This window comes from Somniosus microcephalus, chromosome 23, assembly GCF_052327205.1.
Source record: "Somniosus microcephalus isolate GS21.2 chromosome 23, FLI_Smic_1.0, whole genome shotgun sequence".
NCBI classification, from domain to species: Eukaryota; Metazoa; Chordata; class Chondrichthyes; order Squaliformes; family Somniosidae; genus Somniosus; species Somniosus microcephalus.
This window is the reverse complement of record NC_141009.1, coordinates 18202174-18211200: the sequence shown is the minus strand read 5'-3', so window position 1 is coordinate 18211200 and position 9027 is coordinate 18202174. Positions and strand designations below refer to the sequence as shown.

Here is a 9027-nt window from a genome sequence, read left to right as displayed (position 1 = left end):
GTGAGAGAGAGAGATTGGGAGTGTGAGAGAGAGAGATTGGGAGTGTGAGAGAGAGAGATTGGGAGTGTGAGAGAGAGAGATTGGGAGTGAGAGAGAGAGATTGAGAGTGTGAGAGAGAGATTGGGAGTGTGAGAGAGAGAGAGATTGGGAGTGAGAGAGAGAGATTGGAAGTGTGAGAGAGAGAGAGAGATTGGGAGTGTGAGAGAGAGAGAGATTGGGAGTGTGAGAGAGGGAGATTGGGAGTGTGAGAGAGAGAGATTGGGAGTGTGAGAGAGAGAGATTGGGAGTGTGAGAGAGAGAGATTGGGAGTGAGAGAGAGAGATTGGGAGTGTGAGAGAGAGAGAGAGAGATTGGGAGTGAGAGAGAGAGATTGGGAGTGTGAGAGAGAGAGAGATTGGAAGTGTGAGAGAGAGAGAGAGAGAGATTGGGAGTGTGAGAGAGAGAGATTGGGAGTGTGAGAGAGAGATTGGGAGTGTGAGAGAGAGAGAGATTGGGAGTGTGAGAGAGAGAGATTGGGAGTGTGAGAGAGAGAGAGATTGGGAGTGTGAGAGAGAGAGAGAGAGAGATTGGGAGTGTGAGAGAGAGAGATTGGGAGTGTGAGAGAGAGAGAGATTGGGAGTGTGAGAGAGAGAGAGAGAGAGATTGGGAGTGTGAGAGAGAGATTGGGAGTGTGAGAGAGAGATTGGGAGTGTGAGAGAGAGATTGGGAGTGTGAGAGTGAGATTGGGAGCGTGAGAGAGAGATTGGGAGTGTGAGAGAGAGAGAGATTGGGAGTGTGAGAGAGACAGATTGGGAGTGTGAGAGAGAGATTGGGAGTGTGAGAGAGAGAGAGATTGGGAGTGTGAGAGAGAGAGAGAGAGATTGGGAGTGTGAGAGAGAGTGTCACAACCTGAGGACTGTTTAAAAATTAAGACTGTTTAAAATTAATATTGAGCGTACCAAATGAAGTACAAAGACTGTTTAAAATTAATATTGTTTAAAAGTAATATTGTATGTAACCAACAAATGTCAAATCGATTGACACCTACAGAATGTTGGAAAACTGTACCTTTTTGCTATGTAAGCTTTGGCAATATGGTTCTCTGTAAACTTTCATGCCAATAAAGCATTTGAATTGGAATTGGAATTGGAGAGAGAGATTGGGAGTGTGAGAGAGAGAGAGAGATTGGGAGTGTAAGAGAGAGAGAGAGATTGGGAGTGTGAGAGAGAGAGAGATTGGGAGTGTGAGAGAGAGAGAGATTGGGAGTGTGAGAGAGAGATGGGGACTGTGAGAGAGAGAGAGATTGGGAGTGTGAGAGAGAGAGATTGGGAGTGTGAGAGAGAGAGATTGGGAGCGTGAGAGAGAGAGAGATTGGGAGCGTGAGAGAGAGAGAGATTGGGAGTATGAGAGAGAGATTGGGAGTGTGAGAGAGAGAGATTGGGAGTGAGAGAGAGAGAGAGAGAGATTGGGAGTGTGAGAGAGAGAGATTGGGAGTGTGAGAGAGAGAGATTGCGAGTGTGAGAGAGAGGGAGAGACTGGGAGTGTGAGAGAGAGAGAGATTGGGAGTGTGAGAGAGAGATTGGGAGTGTGAGAGAGAGAGAGAGATTGGGAGTGTGAGAGAGAGAGATTGGGAGTGTGAGAGAGAGAGAGATTGGGAGTGTGAGAGAGAGAGATTGGGAGTGTGAGAGAGAGAGATTGGGAGTGTGAGAGAGAGAGATTGGGAGTGAGAGAGAGAGAGAGAGAGATTGGGAGTGAGTGAGAGAGAGAGAGATTGGGAGTGTGAGAGAGAGAGATTGGGAGTGTGAGAGAGAGAGAGATTGGGAGTGTGAGAGAGAGAGAGAGAGATTGGGAGCGTGAGAGAGAGAGAGATTGGAAGTGTGAGAGAGAGAGAGAGAGATTGGGAGTGTGAGAGAGAGAGAGAGATTGGGAGTGTGAGAGAGAGAGAGAGAGATTGGGAGTGTGAGAGAGAGAGAGAGAGATTGGAAGTGTGAGAGAAAGAGAGAGTGATTGGGAGTGTGAGAGAGAGAGAGATTGTGAGTGTGAGAGAGAGAGATTGGGAGTGTGAGAGAGAGAGAGAGAGAGAGATATTGGGAGTGTGAGAGAGAGAGAGAGAGATTGGGAGTGTGAGAGAGAGAGAGACTGGGAGTGTGAGAGAGAGAGAGATTGGGAGTGTGAGAGAGAGAGATTGGGAGTGAGAGAGAGAGAGAGATTGGGAGTGAGAGAGAGAGAGAGATTGGGAGTGTGAGAGAGAGATTGGGAGTGTGAGAGAGAGATTGGGAGTGAGAGAGAGAGAGAGATTGGGAGTGTGAGAGAGAGAGAGAGAGATTGGGAGTGTGAGAGAGAGAGAGACTGGGAGTGTGAGAGAGAGAGAGACTGGGAGTGTGAGAGAGAGAGAGACTGGGAGTGTGAGAGAGAGAGAGATTGGGAGTGTGAGAGAGAGAGAGAGACTGGGAGTGTGAGAGAGAGAGAGAGAGATTGGGAGTGTGAGAGAGAGAGAGATTGGGAGTGTGAGAGAGAGAGATTGGGAGTGTGAGAGAGAGAGATTGGGAGTGTGAGAGAGAGAGATTGGGAGTGTGAGAGAGAGAGATTGGGAGTGAGAGAGAGAGAGAGAGAGATTGGGAGTGAGTGAGAGAGAGAGAGATTGGGAGTGTGAGAGAGAGAGATTGGGAGTGTGAGAGAGAGAGAGATTGGGAGTGTGAGAGAGAGAGAGAGAGAGATTGGGAGCGTGAGAGAGAGAGAGATTGGAAGTGTGAGAGAGAGAGAGAGAGATTGGGAGTGTGAGAGAGAGAGAGAGATTGGGAGTGTGAGAGAGAGAGAGAGAGATTGGGAGTGTGAGAGAGAGAGAGAGATTGGAAGTGTGAGAGAAAGAGAGAGTGATTGGGAGTGTGAGAGAGAGAGAGATTGTGAGTGTGAGAGAGAGAGATTGGGAGTGTGAGAGAGAGAGAGAGAGATTGGGAGTGTGAGAGAGAGAGAGAGAGATTGGGAGTGTGAGAGAGAGAGAGAGAGATTGGGAGTGTGAGAGAGAGATTGGGAGTGTGAGAGAGAGAGTGATTGGGAGTGAGAGAGAGAGTGATTGGGAGTGTGAGAGAGAGAGATTGGGAGTGTGAGAGAGAGAGAGAGAGAGATTGGGAGTGTGAGAGAGAGAGTGATTGGGAGTGAGAGAGAGAGAGATTGGGAGTGTGAGAGAGAGAGAGACTGGGAGTGGGAGAGAGAGAGAGAGATTGGGAGTGTGAGAGAGAGAGAGAGATTGGGAGTGTGAGAGAGAGAGATTGGGAATGTGAGAGAGAAAAAGTGTAGTGCCAGAGGACTGGTGGATAGCTAACATAATACCTATATTTAAGAAGGGAGATAGAACATGTCCAGGGAACTATCGACCAGTCAGCTTAACATCGATGGTAGGAAAAATAATGGAATCCCTTCTAAAGGAGAAAATGGAAGAACATCTAGAAACCAAAAATATAATAATAAATAGACAGCATGGATTTCAAAAGGGAAAGTCTTGCTTGACCAACCTAATTGAATTTTTTGAAGAGGTAACAGAGCGAGTAGAAAAGGGTAATGCAGTCGATGTAATTTATCTAGATTTTCAAAAGGCTTTCGATAAGGTAACAAATATTTGACTAATGAATAAGGTCAGGGAATGTGGAGTCAGGGGACAAGTAGCAGAATGGATAGCTAGCTGGCTTCAAGACAGAAAGCAGAGAGTAGGGGTAAAGGGTAGCTATTCAGAGTGGCAGAAGGTGGGAAGTGGTGTTCCACAAGGATCAGTGCTGGGACCACTGCTGTTCACAATTTGTATTAACGATTTAGACTTTGGAATCAAAAACACAATTTCTAAATTTGCAGACACACCAAATTGGGGGGGATAGTCAATACTGAGGAGGACTGCAACAAATTACAAGAAGATATTAATAAACTTGCAGGATGGGCATATAATTGGCCAATGAAATTCAACACAGATAAATGTGAGGTATTACATTTAGGTAAGAAAAATAGGGAGGTCACATATTACTTGGAAAATAAGAGTCTAAATGGAGTAAAGGAGCAAAGGGATCTTGGGGATGGGTTTTTTCAGAGCAATATTACAGGGTAAAAGCTCACGTTCTTGGCATTTCAGTGATTTCTCAAAGATTGCTGGCTCCGGGGAGTTCAACAGCACACCCTATGGAGAAGCATAGAATCACTGACAGCAACGCCTGGATTTCCACGTTTATGTGTGCGTACGCTATCTCCAGAACTTGCTGTCAGTTTCAGATGGGTATTGATGGTGAACACTGACAGTTTCACCATCATTACCACCGCAAAATCCGGGCCATTATCTGATTTACAATGTTTTCGTTTATCCCATGATACCGCAAGCCTCTTGAAGGAGACCTTATTAAAGTTTTCTTGCTAGTTATGATTATGGCATTGCCATCATCCACAGATTCTTACATCTTTTTGAATTTCAATGATTTTGTTAAACATGGCCTAGCTGTCATTAAACCCATGTTTCCTTAAATTGCTTCCATTACGAGACCTCAGTATATTTACCCCTATGGATCGCCAGCCAACATCTGCATAATTCCTTGGATCATTCTTCTGACCCCTTTTTAAACATTGGGAAATAACCAAGATGGTTTCAATCTTCAGGTACCACTCCGCACTCCTTGCTGAATATGTTGTGAAAATATTATGCTGTTTTTGATCTCAATTCTATAGTGGGAGTTAATGCATTAATTTGGACTGTTGATAGAATTGCTTAAAAAAATAGGATGCTGACACCTGTGGAACTGTCCCAACTTAAGTTAACACACATTGGCCCTCCTGTTACCCAGCCCAGCCTGTTAATTTTCAGGTGATCAGAATGCAGGGGTGGTATGGTACATTTTCATGCATGGAGCACGTATTCAGGTCCCAGGTTTTGCCAGATGTGTCAAGCAAAGGCTAGGTGCGCCTCCACATGGGGAGGGGGAAAAAATCAAAGCTTGGCCTCCTGAGGCACTTTTGTATACCCTCTCAGAGTTGGCTCAGTGCTCAGTATTGACAGAGGCCGGAGAATATACTCCCTGCCCAACCTCTTAGCTGTAAATAGCAATAGGATGGAAGGACCTAAACAAGGCAAGAAAATGTTATATTTTTAATGGAACTGCATAAAAAAAACATTTTTTCAAAAAGTACAGGATTACATTATAGCTGGTAGACATTATAAAATTATAATTACAAAATGCCATCATAGTATTCAAAAGGTTATTTTTTTTTAAGTAGTAATAAACAAAATATCACAGCTACTGAAATACAATGCTGGTTTAACACCTTTTGCTTACAAATAATTGGTCCTTGAAGCAGTTAGTTAATTTGTTACCCAAATGCCTCCAGTTCTCTCCAGGGTTGAGAAAGCACACCTCAGTTATTTTGACAGTTCAGCTGTTTACTTAAGCACTAACCTGCATTATGAACCAATAATCCACAAGAGCCTGAAATAATTTATGGAGCGTTTAATTTATGGAGAGCGGGTAATTGCAAGCACACTACATGCTAGGATAATTGTTTGGTATCATCAGTACTGCATGGTATAAATATGAAGCAATAATATTATCTACTTGGGAAAAAAATCCTCCCGTTTTGTTTGCCCAAGATTTAACCCATTATCACCTCACAGGCTCTGCTTTTAACCAATGGCTCATTACTAGGGTGGAGCATCACTATCATTAACCCATGTTGGGTGCAGCATCACTATCATTAACCCATGTGGGGCGGAGCATCACTATCATTAACCCATGTGGGGTGGAGCATCACTATCATTAACCCATGTGGGGTGGAGCATCACTATCATTAACCCATGTGGGGTGGAGCATCACTATCATTAACCCATGTGGGGTGGAGCATCACTATCATTAACCCATGTGGGGTGGAGCATCACTATCATTAACCCATGTGGGGTGGAGCATCACTATCATTAACCCATGTGGGGTGCAGCATCACTATCATTAACTCATGTGGGGTGGAGCATCACTATCATTAACCCATGTGGGGTGGAGCATCACTATCATTAACCCATGTTGGGTGGAGCATCACTATCATTAACCCATGTGGGGTGGAGCATCACCATCATTAACCCATGTGGGGTGCAGCATCACTATCATTAACCCATGTGGGGTGGAGCATCACTATCATTAACCCATGTGGGGTGGAGCATCACTATCATTAACTCATGTGGGGTGGAGCATCACTATCATTAACCCATGTGGGGTGCAGCATCACTATCATTAACCCATGTGGGGTGCAGCATCACTATCATTAACTCATGTGGGGTGGAGCATCACTATCATTAACTCATGTGGGGTGGAGCATCACTATCATTAACTCATGTGGGGTGCAGCATCACTATCATTAACCCATGTGGGGTGCAGCATTACTATCATTAACCCATGTGGGGTGCAGCATCACCATCATTAACCCATGTGGGGTGGAGCATCACTATCATTAACCCATGTGGGGTGCAGCATCACTATCATTAACCCATGTGGGGTGCAGCATCACTATCATTAACTCATGTGGGGTGGAGCATCACTATCATTAACTCATGTGGGGTGGAGCATCACTATCATTAACCCATGTGGGGTGGAGCATCACTATCATTAACTCATGTGGGGTGGAGCATCACTATCATTAACTCATGTGGGGTGCAGCATCACTATCATTAACCCATGTGGGGTGGAGCATCACTATCATTAACCCATGTGGGGTGGAGCATCACTATCATTAACCCATGTGGGGTGGAGCATCACTATCATTAACCCATGTGGGGTGCAGCATCACTATCATTAACCCATGTGGGGTGGAGCATCACTATCATTAACCCATGTGGGGTGCAGCATCACTATCATTAACCCATGTGGGGTGCAGCATCACTATCATTAACCCATGTGGGGTGGAGCATCACTATCATTAACTCATGTGGGGTGCAGCATCACTATCATTAACCCATGTGGGGTGCAGCATCACTATCATTAACCCATGTGGGGTGGAGCATCACTATCATTAACCCATGTGGGGTGCAGCATCACTATCATTAACCCATGTGGGGTGGAGCATCACTATCATTAACCCATGTGGGGTGGAGCATCACTATCATTAACCCATGTGGGGTGGAGCATCACTATCATTAACCCATGTGGGGTGCAGCATCACTATCATTAACCCATGTGGGGTGGAGCATCACTATCATTAACCCATGTGGGGTGGAGCATCACTATCATTAACCCATGTGGGGTGCAGCATCACTATCATTAACCCATGTGGGGTGGAACATCACTATCATTAACCCATGTGGGGTGCAGCATCACTATCATTAACCCATGTGGGGTGGAGCATCACTATCATTAACCCATGTGGGGTGCAGCATTACTATCATTAACCCATATGCATCACTATCATTAACCCATGTGGGGTGCAGCATCACTATCATTAACCCATGTGGGGCGGAGCATCACTATCATTAACCCATGTCGGGTGGAGCATCACTATCATTAACTCATGTGGGGTGCAGCATTACTATCACGGGGTGCAGTGTCCTCCTCTGGATAATCATCTTTAAATGATAATCAGTTCCCCCCAACAAGTACAATAATGTGCATTTATATAGTGTCTTTAAAGTAGAAAAAAATGTCCCAAGGTACACAGAGGCATCCTTTAAAAAAAAGGATGCCGAGCCAAAGAATGAGATATTAGGAGAGGTGACCAAAAGCTTGGTCAGAGGTGGGTTTTAAGGAGGATCTTTAAGAAGAGGGAGGTGGAAAGCTGAAGGAGTTTAGGGAGGGAATTAGAGAGTGGGGCCTAGGCAGTTGAAGGCGTGGTCGCCAATAATGAAGCAAAGAGAGGTGGGACGCACAGGAGGTGAGAGTCAGAGATACGGAGGGTTTACGAGGGTGAGGGCAGGAGGAGGTTACAGGTATTGGGAGAAGTGAGACCATGAAGGGACTTAAACATGAGGATGAAAATTTTAAATTTGTGATGAAGAGGATATGGGGGTCAGAAGCTGGAGAAAATTGTGTTTCATTGAAGACTGGATTTTGGACAAGCATTCTGGCAACACAAAATCTATGGAGGGGTCAAGAAAGGTGGCAGAGAGGTAGAGCTGGTTATCAACAGCGTAAATGTGGAAGCTGGCTTCATGTCTGTGGATGATGTTGCCAATGGGCAGAATGTAGATAAGGAAGAGGAGGGTTCCCAAGATAGATCAGGAGATAGAAATGTGGGGACCAGAAGAAAAGCCATTGCTGGGGATGCTCTGGCTACTATTGGATAGGTATAAGTGGAACCATTTAGGCAAAATGTTATTGGAATGGACCAAGATGGAGAGGAATTGGAGGAGGATTGTGTGGCCAACCATGTCAAAGGCTGCAGAGAAGTTGAGGATAACAAGGAAGGATAATGCACCATGGTCGCAGTCACAGAGGATGTCGTTTGTGATTTTGGTCAGGGCCATTTCAATTCTGAGAGATTCAAATGGGGAGTTGTGGGAAAAGTGGGCACAGATTTGGGAGGCAACAACACATTCAAGGAGTTTGGAGGGAAATGCGAGATTGGAGATGGAGTAGTTTGCAAGTACAGAGGAGTCAACTGTGGATTTTTCGAGGAAGAGTGACAATAGCGATTTTGAAAGGGGGGGAAACAGTGGCTGAGGAGAAGGGACATGGGCATGAAGGAAGGTTAGGCAGTTGAAACTGATCAGCAGTTTCATCCCAGGAGCAGGAAGTAGGTCTCATCCATGAGAGAGCATGAGGGAAGAGAGATGTGGGTTCAGGGCTAGAGCAGGGCAGAGCCTGGGAGGAGATTTGACTTGATAAGCAGAGGAAAGCAGCAGAGGCAGCAATCTTAGTGACAAAGAAGTCTATCAGCTCCTCGCACTTGTTGGAGGTGAGAGTGGAGGGGGCTTGGAAGAGGACAGGAGACAGTTGGTAGTTGAGGAAGCTAGAGGTTACCTTTGCTCTCCAGGATTATCCTGGTGTAGTGAGTGGTTTTGGCAGAGGATAGTGAGGCCTGACAGCACTTAATGTAGTCCAA

General features: G+C 45.5%; 1 protein-coding gene across 2 annotated transcripts in view; it reads right to left on the bottom strand.

The window, feature by feature from the left end:
• Positions 1-9027, bottom strand: part of cfap77 (cilia and flagella associated protein 77) — a 175752-nt gene that overhangs the window by 116254 nt on the left and 50471 nt on the right. The window lies entirely within an intron of this gene.